Source organism: Bidens hawaiensis, unplaced genomic scaffold (genome assembly GCF_021521415.1).
Source record: "Bidens hawaiensis isolate Kalapana, Puna unplaced genomic scaffold, B.hawaiensis_p1.1 tig00055074_1, whole genome shotgun sequence".
Lineage (NCBI taxonomy): Eukaryota > Viridiplantae > Streptophyta > Magnoliopsida > Asterales > Asteraceae > Bidens > Bidens hawaiensis.
In genome coordinates, this window is record NW_027499944.1 from 2,701 (window position 1) to 24,501 (window position 21,801).

The following is a 21,801-nucleotide window of genomic DNA, read 5'->3' on the forward strand; positions in this document are numbered from 1 at the left end:
TTAACCTTTTGAAAAAGTTAAAAAGCGGTTTTTCAAAGGCCTCAAATCCTGGTTTTTCAAATGGTTTTTTGAAAAAGTCAGTAAGCCTTTATCAAACTCAATCCCAAACATGCTCTAAACTTTACCAACAAGTACGCTTACGAGTTACGATTTGTGTTGAAAACGAATATCTGGAAACACATTGTATATCTGCTTTAAGACGAAGGTGTCTCCAAACGAAACCACTACCATTTTTAACAGCTAACTAGAACTAGTTGCCAGGTGATTTAAAAGGCTTATTACTCCCCAAACACAAACCTCACATGAGCGAATGAAACCTTACCACCTCCAACGAGTTAGGGGGTATTTGGGTGAGCTTTTAAAACTTGTTTATTTCATATTTGTTTTATGAAAAGCAAAAGATGTTTGGTAAAGCAAATCAAAAAGCTTCAAAATAAAGCTTTTCAAAAGTTATTTTTGTTTTACAAAGAGAAAATAAGCAAAAAAGTAAAAGTGATTCGCATTTCCATAACCTACTTCTACTTATGATCATCTGAGACACACAATCTTCTAACTAGCCTAATGTTTATCTACAAGTATTTAATAAGATCTACTCATCAAAGAAACAAACAACTCACCTGAATGACCTCATCAAGCAGCAGCACATGCGTAAACGGATCCGTTTTCTTCGACAACACCCTCTGCAAATGCCAAACCGCCACCACAACCGAATGCAACTCCCAATCTGCGGCATCACGCTCCTTTGTATACCCCCAGGACCCCCAAACCCTCCATCCCCCGACGCCGAAAACGCCTTCATATCCAACGCCACGCTCATGCTCTTCACACCTGTATTCTTATAGTTATTAATCAAGCCATCAACCGTCGGCCGCAACTCCCCTAAATTATAAAAGACCTGCAACCCCGCACCGACCTCGGCCTGATTAAAGCCTTGGAGCCCCCGCTCCAAGGTCGTCATTCCTTGGGTGCGCAGCCTCTGCCGGCTTCGAACACGAGCTTCAGCTCCTCGTCAACCGACAGGATTCCTTGGGTGCGCAGCCTCTGCCCGGATCTGCCCGCCTATGGGGGTTTGGCCCTTGTCCGAAGCCCAAAAACGCCTCCTAAATAAAGTTTTGGGCCTTTTTATGTTTTTTCAGCACTTTTTATGTTTTTGTTTTTGGGTTTGTGTTCAGCCCATGGCCTATTTTAGGCCCATTTCGTATTAGACTCTTTATTTATATGTTGGTTATGTAATTGCAAAAGACAGACTTGAATTTTATAATAATTACTTTTTCTCTTCATTTTCCCAGACCTTTGGGTGGGATTTTTAGGGTTTGGAAGTTCATTTCGGGTATTCGTTGAATCAACATGATTCGATCTTTATTTTCGTTTTACCGCTGCATTTGTTTGACCGGTCAATGTGGGAGGCTTATGTTGCGGATAATAAGTTTCTCCCAAAAGGTTATCGAAGTAATCAACCCTGAGGACGACTTCGTCTGGATACACGATTACCATCTAATGGTGTTGCCTACCTTTTAAAGAACACGGTTTAACCGTCTAAGAATGGGCTTTTTTCTCCACATCCCCTTTCCATCTTCCGAGATCTACCGAACACTTCCGGTTCGTGAGGAAATCCTCAAATAGCTACTGAACTTCGACCATGTCGGTTTCCACACGTTTGATTACTCGCGTCATTTTCTTTCGTGTTGCAGTCGGATGTTCGGTTTGGAGTACCAATCGAAACAAGGGTATATCGGGTTGGATTATTACGGAAGAACGGTTGGGATCAAGATAATGCCAGTTGGAATCCACATGGGTCAAATCGAGTCGGTTATGAAACTTGATGTTATAGAGTGGCGAGTCGGGGAACTTAAGCGAGAATTTGATGGGAAAACCGTGTTTCTTGGAGTTTATGACATGGACGTGTTTAATTCCATCAATTTAAAACTTCTAGCGATGGAACAGTTGTTGAAAACACATCCATCGTGGCAGGGTCTTGTGGTTCTTGTGCAAATTGCAAATCTCGACAGGGGTAAAGGCGGAATTTACTTGGATGAAATACAAGCCGAGATACAAGAAAGCTGTAAGCATATCAATAATCAGTTCGGTAAACCTGGGTATCAGCAAATCGTTTACATCGACCCCCCTCTCGGGATGAACGAGCGTGTTGCTTATTATAGTATAGCCGAATGCGTTGTCGTGACAACGGTTCTCTATGGTTTGAATTTAACTCCTTATGAGTATATTGTGTGTCGTGAGGGTGTTTCAGGCTCGGATTCAAACGAGCCTAAAAAGAGTATGTTGGTTATGTCAGAGTTTATCGTGTGTTCACCGTCTCTAAGCAGTGCGATTCGTGTGAACCCATGAAACGTTGAAGCGACAGCTGAGGGGATGAACGAGGATATAACCATGAGTGAGCCTGAGAAGCAGTTAAGGCATGAGAAGCATTATCGTTACGTGTGACACTCGTCAATTTCAGGTTAACTCCGTTAACTCAAACTCCGTCAATTCAAACTTAAGATCACTGGATCTATAACGTACATCTCATTACATTTAAAATAAGGTTTTAAATGACGCTTGACAATTACTACATGTGTAGTCTTTCGGGATTGCACCGAAACGCAAACGAGTTGACGCAAACAATTGGTGAATAAACGAAAAACGTCAAAACAATAATTATGTGATAATTATGTGTTTGAATTATGTGTTATGTGATAACATTGTATGAAACGTTAACTCAAGATGCAAACAAGTCAATTTAAGCTAGAAAAGTAATTATTAGAAGTTGAGGGACCTAGATGTAACATGTTATTATAAATAATAATATTAACCTAAACCCTAACACTCCCTCTCTCTCTCTCTCTACCTGACGGCTAGCCCCCCCCCCCTTTCATTGCGATCGGCAGCCACACACACACACATATCACACCCGTTTTGATCTCATTCTTCATAATCGGAGCATCCTACACTCGTTTCTAAGCACCTCTCACGTTTCTCTTGGTTATTTCTGCGTTTTTAAGGTATAATTATGAAACCCTAACTATTGAATATCATGTATGACGGGTTCTTATGATTGATTGTTGCTAGAGGATGATTGATTATGCATTGGTTGTTGATATTGATGATCATACGTGATTTTGAACAGCGAAAGATTGATGAATCGTTGATTGTTTGTAAACCCTAGAGGGTTACTACTGATTTCTATGATTAATTATGTGTATTACATGTGTTGAGTTATGTCGTATGCTTAGGATGCATGTTAGATGATTGTTTATGCTTGCTGAGTTTTGACAGCAGTGATTGTTAAACTTGAACGATGTGTAACTTGTTGAATATAAGAGCAAACTAAGCTAATTATGAGTCTACAAGGTAGTACTCTGAGTCTAGTTTTCAGAAAGTCCAACCACGTCTAATTTGAAGGTGTTTTGGTTGGTCAAACGATTTATATGTGATTAAAGGTCAAAACTGGTACTGGACAGATTGTAAGTTATGTTTAGACAACTGTAACGAATTGTTAATGTGGAAATTGGTTGAAGTTGTTAACACTAAAAGGTGCTATGTTGAGTCTAGTTTCTATAAAGTCCAAACTTGTAATTTTTGGACAAGTAAAGGTTAACTTTTATTATTTTACAAAACTGAAGTGCAAATCTGAATTGTGAGACCTGCCGTTAGGTAGTTTTGTAAATATCATAACTCATGAACTACAAGGACAAATGGGTTGGTTCCACTTCTGGAAGTTAACTTGTTGAGTTAAGAACCTAACCCAATTGGTCTTGCATAAATTAGATTTTTCACTTAACGGGAATAACAAATAAAATTCTGTTGCGCATGATTTTGATTGCTGTGAGTTTGCTGTAATGTTTTGATCATTGTGAGAAATATATGTAGAATAAAAATACAATAAAAATATGTTATGGAAACCTAATTCATGTATGCTTTTGTGATGATTTTTGGTGAATTAATTGAGATGCTATGATCTGTTGAATAGAGTAATCTTTCAAGTAAAAATTCTGTCTTGATGAAACTAGTTGCTGAACTTTGTGAAAATACATGAAATGTGCTGTTACTAGATAATTGTTATGTTTTGACCAAATTGCCCTTGCGGGGAATAATTACTAGATAATTGTTATGTTTTGACCAAATTGCCCTTGCGGGGAATATTTGCTAAATATGTACACCATTAACACTTGACACGTAAATAGTTGTTCACACACGTAACGTATCACAAATGTGCTTGTTAAGTCACACACGAGTCACAAACGAAACACGAAACGTATTTTGTGCATAGGTATTATGTGCCGAGTCTAGAGACTCGATAATAGTTCCGACTCTTAGAAAATCTCCTTGTTGTTATAGAACGCTAGTGAGAGTTTTCTGCGACGCGCATCACTTGGGTGACTTGTTTTTGGGAATTCTTCGCAAACAGTGAGTTTCACTTTCCCCTTTTAAACTCTTTAAACGCTTTTCACTTGGGGGAGATAACATACTCCGAAAACGCTTTTAGATTTTGTTAGTAGATTATATATCACTTGTAAAGGCTAAATGGCAAACGAAACAATTGAAGTCCTACACATCGAACCGTTTAGTATTGGAAAATAGCGAGTCACTGTTGAGTAGTACTACTGGGTTTGACAAACCCCACCCAACGCTAAGCTCGACTGGAGGTCGAGTGGGTGTAATTTTGGCTACACATTACCATGGTCGGGATAGACCTGGTGGCAAGGCACATGATAAACAGTCAGCTTCGGTGTCGAACACTTAGTAATACTTGTTGTATAGGCTAGCTACCTATCGATATATAATTGATTTAACACTATCTGGTAAACGCAAAACGCTAAACGCAAAACGCTGAACGCAAAACGCTAAACGCTTTGTTTTATATAAACTTGTGAACTCACCAACCTCGTGTTGACACTTTTAGTATGTTATTCTCAGGTAGCCGAGGCGGGCGCGCGGTATAGGAGCATGCATTGTTTTGAACACTATTGATTATGCAAACTTGTTTTAAACTGTTACTATGTGGGTTTTTAAGTCGTCCTGTGTGGCGCAACACTTGGTCTATGTTTTTACGCTTCCGCACTTATTTTCACTTAATGTTTTTATGGTTTGATTATAACTAATGATTCCGATCCTGTTAGTTCACACCCTCTGACGGTAAAACTCCGTTAGTGGATTTTGAGGGTGTGACAGATTGGTATCAGAGCCATTGGTTATAGCGAACTAGAAATTGCATGCATACTAGACTATAACCGCAACGACCCATTAGTTATAATTATACACACTGCATATATAGTTTGTGTAGTACCTCGTTATCTCTATCTCTTAACCTCATTCATTCATACGCGCGTAACCCATACACGACTTATCCTGTAAGGATGTCGACGCCATCGTCATCATCATCCGACCCGATGTCTCACGCCCCTAGAAAGGAACCGCAGTTACCTACCTCGTCGCCACCCCGAGTAGTCCCGGAGCTAGAGGCCCCTGCACCGAAGAGGTATCGCTTATATGGAGGCATGTACGAAGACGAAGTTAGCTGGGATTGGTACCCGAATATGATCAGGCGTATGGTCTATCGCTAACAAGTTCCCCCACCACCTCACCCGAGTCATCCTGCTTACCCCAACACCCTACCACCCATAACCGAACCTGTAGAGCGTGTGCTCGCAGCTGTTGTTTCTTGTTTGGAGCGTGATGTTGGTTATATGCTCTATACGAGAGCGAATGTTTCCGGACTGTTAAAGGATGGAACCGAAATTAAAGAGGAAATTTCCCGCCTGACAGCGGCGATGAAGGAAATACAAGAGGCTAGTGATCAACAGATGAAGATTATGAGAAAAATGCAAGCCGAGATGAAAGACTTGCAAGAGTAACTCCAAGAGGCAAGGACCCGAACCGAGATAGCTTTAGAGCGTTGCGACGTCTTACAAATGCAAGTTGCTCAGAACGCAGCCGAACCTGAGGCAGAGCCTGAAGAGGAACCCGAAGAAGATCCCGAAGAGGAGCCTGAGGAGAATCCCGAGGAAGATCCCGAGGAAGAACCCGAAGAGGAACCGGAGGAAGAACCAACTGAGGAGGAGGCACACTCAGAGGTGTCCTCAGACGTTGACATCTAAGGATGATAACACCTAGATGGAGGGGTTGTCTCCATCCCAACTATTATTTTCTATGATTTTAAGGATTGATTTTAAATACTTTGTAGCGAATACAATGGTTTTAATCATGAATTATTATTTGGATTAATATATGGTTGAGATGTGATGTTTGTTCCTTTTATTTCTTTCTAACCTATCTTTTTATTACATGTATGGGGTGTTACATATGAAACCGAGAATTCATGTCTAACATTTTATGCTGTGATTCTAGGAAATGGCTGGAAGAAACGCTGGACACGGTCGCGGTAATATCAACTTGACTGCAGCAGAACTCCAAACTCTGCTGAACGACCACGCGGCGGCCGCTCTAGCCGCACATGTCCAGAATCAAGCTGGAGGTCCAACTGGGACGTGTACTTTCAAGAACTACCTGAATTGCAAGCCCAGTTCGTTTAAGAGCACTTAGGGAGCTATAGGCTTCCTGCGTTGGGCTGAGAAGGCCGAATCAGCGTTTGAGATGTGTAACTGTCCACCTGCCAGTAGGGTCAAATTTGCTGCTGGAACACTGGAAGATTCTGCTCTCACTTGGTGGAATTCAAATGTGCAAATTCTGGGATTAGAATTGGCAAACACTATGAACTGGGAGGAGTTCAAGAATATGATGCGGGAAGAGTATTGTCCTATAGAGGAGATTGCAAAGTTGGAATCCGAGTTTTGGTCGTTGAAGATGGTGGGTTCCGAAATTGAAGCTTACACCACTCGTTCTCACGAGTTAGCTGTGATGTGTCCACGGATGGTAGACCCGCCGAGTAAGAGGATCGAGATGTACATTGATGGGCTAGCACCGCAAATTCAGGGTATGGTGACGTCTTCCAGACCGGCTACGATTCAACAAGCGATCCGGTTAGCTCACAAACTGACGGATCAAGCAGTGACCCAAGGTGCGTTACCACCTAGAGGTTCAACCACTAAAGCCCGTGACAACCCTAGCACTGACAACAACAGCAACAACAACCCGAGTAATGGAAAGAGAAAGTTCGACAACGTCAGGTCCTCATCCTCCAACCCCCCACAGCAAAAACACTACCGTAAGCCCGAACTCACTCGGAGCTTCAATAATCAGGGCCACAACAATAACAACAACGGTAGCGGGCAGGGTTTGAGCGGCTATGCTTGGAAACACCCGAAATGCAACAGGTGCAACTATCATCATGCTGGCCCGTGTGACCGTGTCAAGTGTTTGAGATGCGGAAAAATGGGTCATCAGGCCAAGGAATGTAAGGGAGACCTAGCGGCAAAGACTGCTCCTAAACCACCTATGACGACTAAAGGGTGTTTCGAGTGCGGTCAAGAGGGTCATTTCAGGAAGGATTGTCCCAAACTAAAATAGAACGAGAACAATGGAGGTAGCAGCGGTGGCGGAAGCAGTGGTAAAGGAAGAGCTTTCGTCATTGGGTCGGGTCAAGCCCGCAGCGATCCGTATGTGGTGACTGGTAAGTTTCCTGTGAACGACTGTTTTGCTTCTGTATTGTTTGACACTGGAGCTGATAGGAGTTTTGTGTCGAAAGCTTTTAGTAAACTCTTAGACTTAATTCCAACCCCGTTAGATGCTAAGTTTCCTGTTGAATTAGCGGACGGTAAGTCTATAGAAACGACTCATGTACTTGCGGGATGTAAGTTGAAACTGTCAGGTCATATTTTTGATATCGACCTTATACCTTTTACGCTTGGTAGTTTCGATGTCGTTGTCGGCACGGACTGGTTATCTGAGAACCGAGCGGAGATTATATGTCACGACAAGATAGTCCACATCACTACCCCTTCCCGGGAGAACATTTTGGTTCAGGGCGAGAAGCGCGGCATGACCACCAGCGTCATCACCCTCATGAAGGCGCAGAAGTATCTACGAAAGGGTCATCCGGCAATTTTAGCGCATATTGTCGAGAAACCCACGGAGGAGAAGCGAATCGAAGATATACCGATTGTGCGAGATTTTCTGGAAGTTTTCCCGGAGGATTTGCCTGGACTCCCTCATATTCGACAAGTCGAATTCCAAATCGAATTGACCCCCGGTGCAGCGCCCATAGCACGAGCCCCGTATCGGCTCGCACTGGCGGAGCTTTAGGAGTTGTCCACTCAGTTGCAAGATTTGTTGGATAAAGGTTTTATCCGACCTAGCTCATCCCCATGGGGAGCCCCTGTCTTATTTGTTCGAAAGAAGGACGGGACTTTTCGCATGTGTATCGATTACCGGGAGTTGAACAAGGTGACGATTAAGAATCGTTATCCCTTACCCCGAATTGACGATCTGTTTGACCAACTTCAAGGATCGAGTTACTACTCGAAGATCGATCTGCGGTCTGGTTACCATCAGTTAAGAGTGCACGAAGAAGATATTTCAAAGACGGCTTTTAGAACTCGGTATGGTCACTACGAGTTTTCGGTTATGCCTTTTGGCTTAACCAACACACCAGCCGTATTTATGGATCTCATGAATCGAGTATGCATGGCGTACCTCGACAAGTTTGTGATTGTTTTTATTGATGATATTCTCGTCTACTCCTAGGACGAGGCTGACCACCAAGAGCACTTGAGGTTAATTCTGGAATTGCTGAAGAAGGAACAACTATACGCTAAACTCTCGAAATGCGAATTTTGGCTTCGCGAGGTTCACTTTTTAGGACATGTGATCAACGAGAATGGTATCCATGTCGATCCCGGTAAGGTAGAGGCCATCAAAAACTGGGAAGCACCTAAGACCCCGACTGAGGTGCGGCAATTCCTAGGACTGGCTGGCTACTACCGGCGTTTTATCGAGGGATTTTCAAAGATTGCTCAACCCCTCACCGCTTTGACTCACAAAGGAACTAAGTACAATTGGGGTGACGCGCAAGAATCCGCTTTTCAACTGTTGAAAACCAAACTCTGTAGCGCCCCTATTCTAGCCCTTCCCGAGGGAACAGAAAATTTTGAGGTGCATTGTGACGCATCGATACAAGGCCTTGGTTGCGTGTTGATGCAACTCGAGAAGGTTATAGCCTATGCCTCTCGACAACTACGGATTCACGATAAGAACTACACGACCCATGACTTGGAACTCGGAGCTGTGGTGTTTGCTCTTAAGATATGGAGGCATTACTTGTACGGTACCAAGTTTACCATCTACACCGACCACAAGAGTCTCCAACATATCTACGATCAGAAGGAGCTGAACATGCGACAGCGTCGTTGGGTCGAACTGCTTAAGGATTATGATTGTGCCATCAAGTACCACCCTGGAAAGGCCAATGTAGTGGCCAACGCCCTCAGCAGAAAAGAAAACGATAAACCCAGGCGAGTACGAGCATTGCAACTCACGATTCATGCCAACTTACCCGATCAGATTCGCGATGCGCAACTCGAAGCTTTGAAAGATGATAATCTTCCATCAGAACTCATGCGGGGCATGAAAAAGCAACTTGAAACCAAGTCGGACGGGGTCCGATATTTTGAGAACTGGATTTGGGTTCCACGATACGGAGAGTTGAGAACTCTAGTGATGGACGAAGCACACAAGTCCTGATATTCTATCCACCCCGGATCAGATAAAATGTACCATGACTTAAAGGCACTTTACTGGTGGCCAAACATGAAAGCCGACATTGCCACCTACGTGAGCAAATGCTTGACTTGCGCAAGAGTCAAAATAGAATATCAGAAACCATCTGGCCTGCTACAGCAACCGAAACTCCCAATGTGGAAATGGGAACACATTTCAATGGATTTTATCACGGGATTACCCAAAACACCGACGGGATGCGATACCATCTGGGTGATCGTTGACCGATTGACTAAGTCTGCACACTTTTTAGCGATTAAGGAATCAGACAAAATGGAAAGACTGACTCGTGTCTACATGAAAGAAGTGGTGTCTAGACACGGAGTGCCTGTCTCAATCATTTCTGATCGAGATTCTCGTTTCACTTCGCACTTTTGGAAGTCACTACAAAGCGCACTAGGTACCCACCTGGATATGAGTACAGCATACCATCCTCAGACGGATGGGCAAAGTGAGCGCACTATTCAGACCTTGGAGGACATGCTGCGTGCATGTGTGTTGGATTTCGGAAAAAGTTGGGAACCTCACTTACCTTTGGTAGAGTTTTCGTATAATAACAGCTACCACGCAAGCATTAAAGCAGCGCCGTTCGAAGCGTTGTATGGACGGAAGTGTCGATCACCTCTCTGCTGGGCAGAGGTGGGTGACAGCCAAATCACTGGTCCAGAACTGGTACTCGAAACCTCGGAAAAGATTGTTCAAATCCGAAACCGCATGGCGTATCGACTGGACTTACCAACAGAACTCAGTGGCGTACACAATGTATTCCACGTATCCAACTTGAAGAAATGTCTTTCCGACGAAACCCAATCAGTTCCTTTGGACGAATTGCAAGTTGATGAACAACTACGCTTCATTAAAGAACCAGTCGAAGTTTTGGATTGGGAAACCAAAACACTCAAGCATAGCAAGATTCCAATCGTTAAGGTTCGTTGGAACTCGAGACGTGGACCGGAGTTCACGTGGGAACGCGAGGATCAAATGATGAAAAAGTATCCTCACCTTTTTAAAGGGTTGACCAAACACAGAAAACCGCGAAACCCGACAAACCGTCAGAAATCACCGGAGGTATGAATTAAATTTCGGGACGAAATTTCTTTCTACTAGGGGATGATATGACAAACTGAAAATTTTTCATACTTTTTCAGACACTCATCACGACTTGACTCAAATTTTCGGGACGAAAATTCTTTAACATGGGAATGATGTGACACTCGTCAATTTCAGGTTAACTCCGTTAACTCAAACTCCGTCAATTCAAACTTAAGATCACTGGATCTATAACGCACATCTCATTACATTTAAAATAAGGTTTTAAATGACGCTTGACAATTACTACATGTGTAGTCTTTCGGGATTGCACCGAAACGCAAACGAGTTGACGCAAACAATTGGTGAATAAACGAAAAACGTCAAAACAATAATTATGTGATAATTATGTGTTAGACTTATGTGTTATGTGATAACATTGTATGAAACGGTAACTCAAGATGCAAACAAGTCAATTTAAGCTAGAAAAGTAATTATTAGAAGTTGAGGGACCTAGATGTAACATGTTATTATAAATAATAATATTAACCTAAACCCTAACACTCCCTCTCTCTCTCTACCCGACGGCCAGCCCCCCCCTCCCCTCTCTTTGCGATCGGCAGCCACACACACACATATCACACACGTTTTGATCTCATTTTTCATAATCGGAGCATCCTACACTCGTTTCTAAGCACCTCTCACGTTTCTCTTGGTTATTTCTGCGTTTTTAAGGTATAATTATGAAATCCTAACTATTGAATATCATGTATGACGGGTTCTTATGATTGATTGTTGCTAGAGGACGATTGATTATGCATTGGTTGTTGATATTGATGATCATACGTGATTTTAAACGGTGAAAGATTGATGAATCGTTGATTGTTTGTAAACCCTAGAGGGTTACTACTGATTTATATGATTAATTATGTGTATTACATGTGTTGAGTTATGTCGTATGCTTAGGATGCATGTTAGATGATTGTTTATGCTTGCTGAGTTTTGACAGCAGTGATTGTTAAATTTGAACGATATGTAACTTGTTGAATATAAGAGCAAACTGAGCTAATTATGAGTCTACAATGTAGTACTCTGAGTCTAGTTTTCAGAAACTCCAACCACGTCTAATTTGAAGGTGTTTTGGTTGGTCAAACGATTTATATGTGATTAAAGGTCAAAACTGGTACTGGACAGATTGTAAGTTATGTTTAGACAACTGTAACGAATTGTTAATGTGGAAATTGGTTGAAGTTGTTAACACTAAAAGGTACTATGTTGAGTCTAGTTTCTATAAAGTCCAAACTTGTAATTTTTGGACAAGTAAAGGTTAACTTTTATTATTTTACAAAACTGAAGTGCAAATCTGAATTGTGAGACCTGCCGTTAGGTAGTTTTGTAAATATCATAACTCATGAACTACAAGGACAAATGGGTTGGTTCCACTTCTGGAAGTTAACTTGTTGAGTTAAGAACCTAACCCAATTGGTCTTGCATAAATTAGATTTTTCACTTAACGGGAATAACAAATAAAATTCTGTTGCGCATGATTTTGATTGCTGTGAGTTTGCTGTAATGTTTTGATCATTGTGAGAAATATATGTAGAATAAAAATACAATAAAAATATGTTATGGAAACCTAATTCATGTATGCTTTTGTGATGATTTTTGGTGAATTAATTGAGATGCTATGATCTGTTGAATAGAGTAATCTTTCAAGTAAAAATTCTGTCTTGATGAAACTAGTTGCTGAACTTTGTGAAAATACATGAAATGTGCTGTTACTAGATAATTGTTATGTTTTGACCAAATTGCCCTTGCGGGGAATAATTACTAGATAATTGTTATGTTTTGACCAAATTGCCCTTGCGGGGAATATTTGCTAAATATGTACACCATTAACACTTGACACGTAAATAGTTGTTCACACACGTAACGTATCACAAATGTGCTTGTTAAGTCACACACGAGTCACAAACGAAACACGAAACGTATTTTGTGCATAGGTATTATGTGCCGAGTCTAGAGACTCGATAATAGTTCCGACTCTTAGAAAATCTCCTTGTTGTTATAGAACGCTAGTGAGAGTTTTCTGCGACGCGCATCACTTGGGTGACTTGTTTTTGGGAATTCTTCGCAAACAGTGAGTTTCACTTTCCCCTTTTAAACTCTTTAAACGCTTTTCACTTGGGGGAGATAACATACTCCGAAAACGCTTTTAGATTTTGTTAGTAGATTATATATCACTTGTAAAGGCTAAATGGCAAACGAAACAATTGAAGTCCTACACATCGAACCGTTTAGTATTGGAAAATAGCGAGTCACTGTTGAGTAGTACTACTGGGTTTGACAAACCCCACCCAACGCTAAGCTCGACTGGAGGTCGAGTGGGTGTAATTTTGGCTACACATTACCATGGTCGGGATAGACCTGGTGGCAAGGCACATGATAAACAGTCAGCTTCGGTGTCGAACACTTAGTAATACTTGTTGTATAGGCTAGCTACCTATCGATATATAATTGATTTAACACTATCTGGTAAACGCAAAACGCTAAACGCAAAACGCTGAACGCAAAACGCTAAACGCTTTGTTTTATATAAACTTGTGAACTCACCAACCTCGTGTTGACACTTTTAGTATGTTATTCTCAGGTAGCCGAGGCGGGCGCGCGGTATAGGAGCATGCATTGTTTTGAACACTATTGATTATGCAAACTTGTTTTAAACTGTTACTATGTGGGTTTTTAAGTCGTCCTGTGTGGCGCAACACTTGGTCTATGTTTTTACGCTTCCGCACTTATTTTCACTTAATGTTTTTATGGTTTGATTATAACTAATGATTCTGATCCTGTTAGTTCACACCTTCTGACGGTAAAACTCCGTTAGTGGATTTTGAGGGTGTGACATTACGTTAGTACGCATAATGTCGGTTATTGGTCTAAAAGCTTCTTCCAAGATATGGAACGAACGTGTGCAGATCATTTTAGGAAAAGATGCTGGGGAATCGGTTTGGGATTCGGGTTCCGGGTCTTGGACTTAGATCCTAATTTTAGGAAGCTTTCGATTGATAATATTGTTTCGGCTTCTGAGGATCGGGCTCGGCCGTGACATCTCAAAGCTTCTTGGAAAAGCATAGCACGCGGACGGTGGACTGGTATAAATGAAGGGTGAAGTGTAGGTTGGAGCGCTGGATCGTTTTGGATCGGATCTGGCAGTTGGGGTCAGCGATCTCAGATCTGAACCTGTGGACGGGGGACTGAGGGTGGAGACGGCTGAGCGGATGGCGGAGAGAGAGGCGTCGGCGTCCTTGACGGAGGAGAGCTGTGAGAAGAGGTCGTCGTGGCGGGAGAATACCTCGGAGCAGAGTTGCTGATGGAGGAGGCGGATGCCGTCTTGGATCTTTTCTGCGCGGGATGCTGCGGTGCCGGAGGAGAGTACGCCGAAGGAGAACTGGGTGGAGTTGAAGTCTGGGGAGAGGAATTTAGAAAAGATGGGGTCGGAGGAGAAGGTCTCTAGGAGACTGCTGCTGCTTGTGGTTGTGGTGGGTTTGAAGGTGGGGAGGCGTTGGACGGAGGTGCGTTTGACCGCTGGAGACGATGACATTGTTGCTTGTTTGGTTCTCCGGCTATTGTTGTTGCCGGAGAGAAATTATTGATAAAAAGACAAGGAAATGGCAGCTACTAGCTACCAACCGGAATGTGTTTACTTTACTGCATGTGTGAAAACAAAATAAAGTATTTAATAGTATTGCTGCGGTTTGGTGCGATTTTAAACTAAAAACAAACTTAAAATAAAAACTTCGGTTTTTAGATTATCTAAAGCGTTCAGTTTTGATTTTTTCGGTTTCGGTTTATGCCATTTGAGATAGAAAATTTTAGGCCAAAAAGAAAGTTTGCATAAAATACTATAAATAATTTTGTTAATGGTTAACTAGTAGACTATTATGCATTTCGCCAAAAGTATTTGAGTATATATTTATTAAATTTTTTAAATTATTTAAAATAAAAAACAAAAAATAAAAATCTACAAATTCGGTTCGGTTTGGTTTTTGTTACATGCAAACATAAAGCAAAACCGTCGGTATTTGTCTTGGTTTGGTTTTTTCGGTTTGAAGTTTTTGGTTTCTTGCATACCTACTAAATGGTATTTTTGTGTCGGTTACATTCATTACGGTACCCTCAGTTGGTAACTCCGAACAATAAGGCACTCTGGTTAGTAAATCCGAGCGTTACGCACCGAGTTGGCATGAAGTAGTTTGGTATTAGTTATGTTAGTTACAGTATCTGAACTAAAACAAGAGAATTACATATTTAAAGATAAAAATGACATATATATAATGAAAAGTACCTTTGTAGCGCGCGGTCCTGATATTTATTTTACGTTATAATTTGTAATTGCAAAAAAATGAAATATAAAATAAATATTACATATAGGGTGACTAAGAGCATGTTTGGGATTGAATTTGAAAATTGTTTATTGGTTTATTGGTGTTTTTAAAAAGAAACAAGTTAAAATGTGTTTGGCAAACACAAATATATATATATATATATATATATATTAACTTTTCGAAAAATGTTAAAAAACAGTTTTTCAAAAGCCTCAAATCCTGGTTTTTCAAACGGTTTTTTGAAAAAGTCAAAAAGCCTTTTTCAAACTCAATTCCAAACATGCTCTAAACTTTGCCAACAAGTACGCTTACGAGTTACGATTTGTGTTGAAAATGAATCTCTGGAAACACATTGTATATCTGCTTTAAGACGAAGGTGTCTCCAAACTATACCACTACCATTTTTAACGGCTAACTAGAACTAGTTTTCAGGTGATATTAAAAGGCTTATTACTCCCCAAACACAAACCTCACATGAGCGAATAAACCTTACTACCTCCAACGAGTTAGGGGGTGTATGGGTGAGCTTTTAAAACTTGTTTATTTCATATTTGTTTTTTGAAAAGCAAAAGATGTTTGGTAAAGAAAATCAAAAAGCTTCAAAATAAAGCTTGTTGAGTCAAGATTTGACCTAAAAATGATCATAAGGAAGATTGGAATCTTCTCAACCTCCTCAGATATTTCTAAGTATGGAACCGGGCACACTTGAGACATCCAAGCAAGGTTTTACTTAGCCGGGCATGATATCTTGCCTACCAGGCAAGGTTATCTTCAAGAAGTCTTCTTTAGTGAATACCCGAGCAAGGTTCACAAGTTAGTGTATACCCGGGCAGGGTTCACTATATCAAGCAAGTTTGTTCTTCATAGCCGAGTAAGGTTTACCCCGGGTAAGCTCCTGGCTAACCAAACACATGAAACCAAGTGATTGGAAGACCGGGCAAGGTATTCATTAATAACAGTGGTCCGAGTAAGCTTGATGTAAGCAATGATATATTCCAAGTAACATCGGGCAGGGTTTAACTCTAGCAGAGTACAGTGCTAGCGGGCACACTTTGCTAATAAGATATTTCATAGCAAGAAGTTAAGGGACCATAGAAGAACAAGGTTGCTCGTACGATCTTTCCGGGAAAAGTCTGATAAGGTCAAGAAGATTGAAGTCTACCTGGTGAAAGTTAAAAGTCTACCCGGTGAAAGTCAAAAGTTTACCCGGAAACTGTTCCCGAACACACTTCAAGGTTACCAAGTCTACCAAGGAAGGCAGAGCATAAAATCTACTCGGGGAAGATTACTTCTACAAAGCCTACCCGAAAGACTTGTTTTACACTTAACATAGTTTTGAATAATTAATTTGAATATGTATTATTTATTTAGGGTTTCTAGAAGGAATGAAAGCTGTCTGGAGGTGTCAGGCCTATAAAAGGAATATTTTAGGGCATGTCTCCAAGGACGGAAAAGAGAGAGTATTCAAAGAATATTATTGGGAGTGACGGCTGTCTAAGAATAGTACGGATATAACTTTCCATAAGAAACCCTAAAATCGATTATCGTTTGTATGATTTATATTATATGAATGGAAATCTTTTGAGTGATTCTTGTGGGTTAGTTACATGTTATTAGTCTTTAAGCAACTACCTTGTTTGTTATTGATTCCGCCTTTAACAAACTGTTTTCTTTCCTAAAATAGCAACCGTCATTAACTCGCTTATCAACACATTCAATGTGTGAGTTATGACTTGATTGTGATTGTGAGTGAATATTCGGGACCGACAAGTGGTATCAGAGCTTGTTGTTGCTGATTTGGGTAAAGAATTAGTTGCTAATTGAAGATCTGTTGAAGAACAATGACATAAGCAGAACACTGTTTCATTGAAGAGTGACATCAGCTGGTCTGTTCTTCATTTCCGTTCAGATCTGCATATTACCAGTGTTTTGTTTTACTTATTTTAGTTAAAGTTTACATCTTTATTACTTAATCTTGCTCTAATCGAACCAGAAACAACAGATTTAAGATCCGGTTCTCAGATCTGATAATTTTCAAACTTTGTTTTTCTAAAATTAACTGATTTCAAAATGTCTGGTTACGAAGAACAAAAGGTTTCTACTAATAAGATTCCTAGACTATATGGACAGGAAATTTTCACAAAATGGAAAGTCTTATTTGAAACAGCTGTTTGCTATAATGATGTGGATATGTGGAATTCAATTAAGAATGGTCCACAGGATAATACTAAAGGTGCAAATGCAACTGCTGCTGTGCGTGAAAGATTGAGGAATGTGGATGAAAGAGCCTTAGCTATGATCAAGCTAGGACTGTCATGGGAAATACTAACCAAAGTTGCACATCATACAACTGCCAAATTAATGTATGATGCAATTCTTGAAATGTATGAAGGGAACACTGAATTGAAAAACATTAAGAAACAGAGATTGAAGCAGCAACTGGAAAGATTCAAGTACAAGGAAGGGGAAAGATTGAAGTCAATCCTGGAGAGATTTCTGGCTATTGTGAATGAGTTGAGAAAAACTGATTATGTAATGACTGATTTTGATTTGAACACCAAGTTGCTCAACTCAATGCCGAAGGAATGGTACATTGCATGCAAATTCATCCTTCAAAAGCCCAACTTCAATGACTTGAAAGTGGATGATGTAGTCTGCTTCCTTCAGGCTGCTGAAATTGAGATGATTGAGAACGAAATAATCAAAGAAGAGAAGCCATGTTTCCAGGTGACCAATGCTCTCATTGCACCAATGGGAAATATGTCAACCAAAAACCAACAACAGATTCCTACCATAGAGGAACCAAATGAACATGGTGTTGATACACCTAAATTTTTTGTTGGTCGAAGTTCAAGCAACTCCCAAAACCAATCAAGGTTCAATGTCCAGCTCTTAGAAGATAGTGATTCAGCCTCAATGGTAAGTGGACATACACCTTTTATTGGAGGAAATGGAAATCATGGGTCTGACTACCATGGATTGCTCTCAATGTTCTCTGAGTCTTATAATGCTTTTGTGGCAAAGAACATGGGTCATACCAGCATTGTTCAAGATGATTTAGAGCAAATAGATGCGGATGATTTGGAGGACATGGACTTTAAATGTCAAGCTGCCATGTTGGCTCTCAGAAGCAAGAGGCTATACACTAGGACTGGTAGATCACTTCTATCAGGGCCAAATGAGAGAATTGGTTTTGACAAGTCAAAAGCCATCTGCTATAACTGCCAACAACCTGGATATTTTGCCAGAGAATGCAACATGCCAAGAAACTTTCAGATGAACCAATTTCGGAACCAACCAAGAAATCAGCAGCAACAGTACCAACAAAACCAGCAAAGAAACAACAATTTCAACAACAATCCCAACAGTTTCAACAACTACAATCCAAACAACAACTATAATCCCAACTTCAATAATTACCCACAGCCTCCAGTCAATAATCAACAAACTGTGCCTCAGACTCAAAATTTTCAAAGAAATAACAACCAAAACCTTCAAACTGATCCTACTAACCAAAATAGAAACAATCAAAATTAACCAAGAAATCAAGGGAATGTAGCTTTGGCTGCACAGCATGAGGGTGATTTTGATTAGAGCAATCATGAAGAGGACATTGCTGCACTTATGGCTTTGATTGAGAAAGAGGTTGGGACATCATCTCAGATACACTCTACTCCTACGGTTGATTTACATGAAATTATAAATGAGTTAACTATAAAAGTAGTCAAGCTGGAGGGTTAGTGTTTTAGGAAACAAAGTATCATCAACGGGTATGAGGCAAGTGAATTGATTAATGAAGAAAAGATAAAGAGTTTGGAAGATGATTGTATGATCAGTTACAGAGCTCAAACAAGATACATCACTGAGATAGATGGACTGAAAGATGATTGTTGAGGAAAAGGTGCAAAATACAAAACTGCAAGTTGAGAATGAATTTTTGAAAAACTTGGTTTCCACAGGAAACATCTGTGGTATTCTGAATCAAGTAAAAGAGAAAGACAAGTACAAGGCAGTTCCACCACCATTCAACAACATTTTTATGCCAAAAGTTGACAAAGAGAAAAGAGATAGTTATCTTCAGCAGTTCAGAGAAGTGTTTGAAGATAAAGAAGAACTTGTTGATCTCTACAAGAATGTTGAAGTGAATGAAGAAGGAGAGTTTGTGATCAAAGAAGAAGTGAAAGAAGAAAAATCCATTGGAGTGCAAGTTTCAGAAGATGATTTTGATCCAGAAGATTTGAAAGAAGATGATTTAAGTGATTTAAGTGATCAGATCACTTAGGAAGAAATCAAGGCTGCTGATAGAGGTAGAAGATTAAAGAAACCAGAATCAATTGACAAACTTCTATTGTATCCACTTGTCACACCAAGAATAAAGAAGCAGAATGAAAGAATGAAAAGAGAGCATGTACCTTTTGACATTTGTGATAGGAATAAGACAAGCTACAATACAGTAAGGCCTCCAAGAAAGGCTGTGTTGGAAAGGATAAAACAAAACAACAAGAAAAAGGTGACTGAAACTGTTGATGTTGAAAACTTTATCCCTGTTTATCCAGTCTTTTCTTGTCATGAGGTGCTTGATATTGGAGAAGTGGAGACTTTGGAAGAATATGAGAAGAGGCAGTCAAGATATAAAGAAAGTACTGATGAAGAACCAATGATTATGGAGAAGATTGTATTTGTCAAAAGCAAAACTGAAAGACAAGACATTAAGATTGAGGAGTTTGTACCCTTCTTAATTGATTTTGATGGCTTGAAGAATCAGAAGACTCTTGGAGTCAAAGTACCTAAACCAAGTGAAAGGTTCAAGAAAGGAATTGAACATGAAAAATACAAGGGAAAGGTCTGGTGTAAGAAATGTGATAAATATGGTCATCACACTGACTCATGTAATGAGAGATTCAAATTCAAACCCTTTCATGTCCCAGATGAAACAAAGTATGGACAAGACTTTCTTTTGTACAAGCAAAAGTATGATGCATACTTTGGAAAAGGAAAGGTGTGTGGAAATGAAACCATAAGTAAAGATAGTTAGAAATCAGCTGAGAAGATAAGAAACGAAAAGAATACTGAAGTTAAGACAAAGAAACCTGTGACTAAATCAGAAAGAAGAAGCATGTCTCCTAAGAAGTCTGAGAAGGTTGTGAAAAAGAGTGTTCAAACCTTGAGAATTATCCCCAATAAGGATACACAATCTATGAAGTCTGATGATTCTCAAGGATCACCAAGAAATGAGAAAACAAGAAACAGAGGTATCTTCCCTAGAAAGAAACCAACCGAACTCACTGGTGATGAAAAATATCTTTGAAACATGGTTATGAACCTCAAGGTTTTCTTTGGAAATCAAAGAGTGAATCTAAAGTGGAAAAGGATGATGATGTAAGAAATTATTCAGAAAAGAAAGATTATGTTGTGCAAGAAGCTGACAATGCATCTGATGAATTCCAGAACACAACTTCATTTGTGAAAACTCCAAGAGAGTGTGGTTATGAAACTGACAATTCTGATAATCTTGAGTTAACATATGAAGATCCTGAACCTAGAACACTCACTCCCAAAGCTGCAATTAAAATTGAAACTGATGATTTGCAAGTTGAAGTAACTTGCACCTCATCATCAAACTAATCACTTTTTTTGTATTGTGCAGGAACAATCCATTACAGTAAATGAAGTATGGTATTTGGATAGTGGATGTTCTAGGCACATGACTTGTGACAAAAGGTCACTTGTCAACTATGGAGAAAAGTTTGAAGGGCCAGTGGCTTTTGGAAGTGATGAGAATGGTGGAAAATAGTTGGAAAAGGAATTTTAACAAATGGAAAGGTTTCATTTGATAATGTGTTTCATGTTGAAGGTCTCCAGTATAATCTGCTAAGCATATCACAAATGTGTGATAAGGGTTACAAAGTTGGTTTTGATGACTCACACTGTTTCATCTTAAAACCTGAATTTGTAATCCCACCAGAAATGATTATGATGATGGCCCCAAGAAATGGCAACCTATATGAGCTTAATATGAAAGAAGCTGTTTCAAGGGATGGTATATGTTTTGTTTCCAAAACCACTGAAAATGAGTCAAAACTGTGGCATAGGAAATTATGTCATGTGAATCTGAAGAACATCAACAGACTTGTGAAAGGTGAGCATGTAATTGGATTACCTACAAGAGAGTTCAAATTGGAAGATCATTGTAGTTCATGCTAGAAAGGCAAGCAGCACAAATCTTCTCATAAGACAAAGCTCATCAACTCAATAGATCAAGCACTTGAATTACTTCACATGGATCTTTTTGGTCCTGTGAGTGTGCCAAGTATAGGAAAGAAAAGATATTGTCTTGTGATCATTGATGATTACACAAGATATACTTTGGTTTATTTCCTAAGTACAAAGGATGAGACTGCAGAGCTGATTAAGGGCTGTGTGACAATGATTGAGAACAAACTGAATAAGAAAGTTAAAATGATGAAAAGTGATAATGGTACTGAGTTCAAAAATGGAGTCAAGGAAGAATTTTGTACAGAAAAGGGAATATTTCAGCAATTCTCAGCTCCTAGAACTCCTGAACAGAATGGTGTTGTAGAAAGAAGAAACAGGACACTTATTGAAGCTGTAAGAACCATGCTAGTAGATGCAAATCTACCTGTTACATTCTGGGCTGAAGCCATTAATACTGCCTGCTATGTTCAGAATAGGATACTTATCAACAAAAGGCATA

At 40.0% G+C, this 21,801-nt stretch overlaps 1 pseudogene; it reads left to right on the forward strand.

Moving 5' to 3' along the window:
• The first annotated feature begins 1,310 nt into the window (after nucleotides 1–1,310).
• LOC143600923 (putative alpha,alpha-trehalose-phosphate synthase [UDP-forming] 7 pseudogene) lies at nucleotides 1,311–13,807 on the forward strand (annotated as a pseudogene).
• Nucleotides 13,808–21,801: the final 7,994 nt, after the last annotated feature.